Here is a 2,269-nt window from a genome sequence, read left to right on the forward strand (position 1 = left end):
AGATTTTCTTGTCCTCGGCAGGTACATGACTTAGCAGGGATTTTGGGATGAGAGCTACGGAGATGACAATATTGAAGATAACTCATTAAGTCATATTTTTGTTAAACTTTTGATGACTATTGTAGATATACTGATATTTTGGGACCGTATTTTGAGACACGTTATCTCCATCTATGGTTATTTAATTATCTTTTGGTAAATTTTATTAGCTGCTCTGTTTTATATAGCTCGTTTTTTATCCTAATTGTGGCCTCTCCCGTCTTTGACAACGCGGGATGGGGGTGTTACAAGTTATGGTATCAGAGCTATAGGTTATGATCTTGTAGTACAATTTAGGTTTGATCTGTGAGAAATGGGTAGAACTAAGATAGGATTATCCTAAACTCTATACTTTCCCGAGGTGATAGTGGTACGAAAAGAAACCGAGATGTGTTTCAAGGAGATTCTAGCGGACGAGGAACCAATTTGATAGGCCAGTGGAAACAACTGAAATTCAATCCTCCAATTTCATCTCAAGGAACTTCTAGTAAAGGTTTTTCGAATATAACTTCTCTGTTACGGTGCAAAGATTGCGATTTTAGACATCGTCCTGGCCCATGTCTTCGAATGACCTGTGCTTGTTATAACTGCGGTCAACGAGGTCATCTAGCTCGTGATTATAAACAAGAGCCGAAAGATAATTTTAAAGATAAAGAGAAACAATCTACTACTGGTGGTCGAGTGTTTACACTATCTGCTGACAAATCTACTGTGGGTATGGTTTCTAGTACCCTTTCTATTGACAGTAGAGATGCATATGTTTTATTTGATACAGGTGCTATACACTCGATTGTCTTTGAAAACTTTGAAGAAAATCTTAAATCGTATGAATAATTCATCGAGTTTCCTTTACATATTAGTACTCCTATGGGTAGTTCGGTATGTATATTTGGTCAATTCCCAAACTGCCCGTTATTTACTGGCGATTGAATTCGGGAATTTACTTTACTACCGATGAAAATGGATCACTTTGATATCATTCTTGGCATGGATTGGTTGTCTAAACATCGAGTGACCATCGATTGCAAAGCCAAACAAATCATATTCGGTGACATCAATAAACCCGAATACGTGTTCCAGGGTGTTTCACTTGAGAAGGGAACTCGTGTTATCTCAGAAGTAAATGTTAAAGCAATGGTATGACAAGGATGTGAAGGATTTTTATCTTCACTATAAGATCCCGAAGAGGTATGCTTTAAACTTGAAGATATTCCTGTTGTTAATCAATTTCAAGACGTCTTTCCAGATGAACTTCCAGGAGTTTCTCCGGAAAGGGAAATTGAATTTACAATTGATCTTGTTCCGGGAGCTGCATCTATCTCAAAGGCTCTGTATCGTATGGCTCCGACTGAAATGAAAGAACTTAAGGAACAACTTGAAGATCATTCTAATCGAGGTTTCATTCGACCTAGTGTATCTCCATGGGGTGCACCAGTCTTATTCGTTAAAAAGAAAGATGGATTGATGCGATTGTGTATTTATCGGGAACTAAATCGAGTCACGGTACGTAATAAATACCCTTTACCCCGTATTGACGATCTCTTCGATCAACTCCAAGGAGCAAATTATTTTTCTAAGATCGACTTAAGGTCTGACTATCACCAACTCCGGATCATAGATCAGGATATTCCTAAGACTGCATTCCGTACTCGATATGGGCATTACGAATTCATTGTTATGCCATTTGGGTTAACTAATGCTTCAGCAGTTTTTATGGATCTTATGAACTGAGCTTTCAAAGATTATTTGGACGACTTTGTTATCGTTTTTATTTGACGATATTCTCATATATTCAAAGTCGAAAGAAGATCACGAAACTCACTTGCGTATTACTTGAGAAACTCTTCGAAATAAAAAGTTGTACGCAAAGTTTTTTTATGTGTGAATTTTGGTTGCATCAAGTGGCATTTTTGGGCTACATTATTTCCGACGAAGGCATTAAAGTCAATCCTGCAAAGGTTGAGGCTATCTCTAACTGGCCAAAACCAACAAATGCTTCTGAAGTCTGAAGTTTTCTAGGTCTGGCAGGTTACTATCGACGATTTATTGAATACTTTTCCCGGATCGCGCTCCCTATGACTAAACTTCTTCGAAAAGAATTTAAATTTGTTTGGGGTGAAGAACAGGAAAAGAGTTTTGAAGAACTGAGAAAGAGATTGATTACAACGCATGTTCTTGCATTGCCATCTGGATCGGGAGGTTTTCAGGTTTATAGTGATGCTTCTAAAAG

The sequence above is a fragment of the Cynara cardunculus genome, assembly GCF_001531365.2.
Source record: "Cynara cardunculus var. scolymus isolate 2C chromosome LG 2, CcrdV1, whole genome shotgun sequence".
Taxonomy (NCBI): Eukaryota; Viridiplantae; Streptophyta; class Magnoliopsida; order Asterales; family Asteraceae; genus Cynara; species Cynara cardunculus.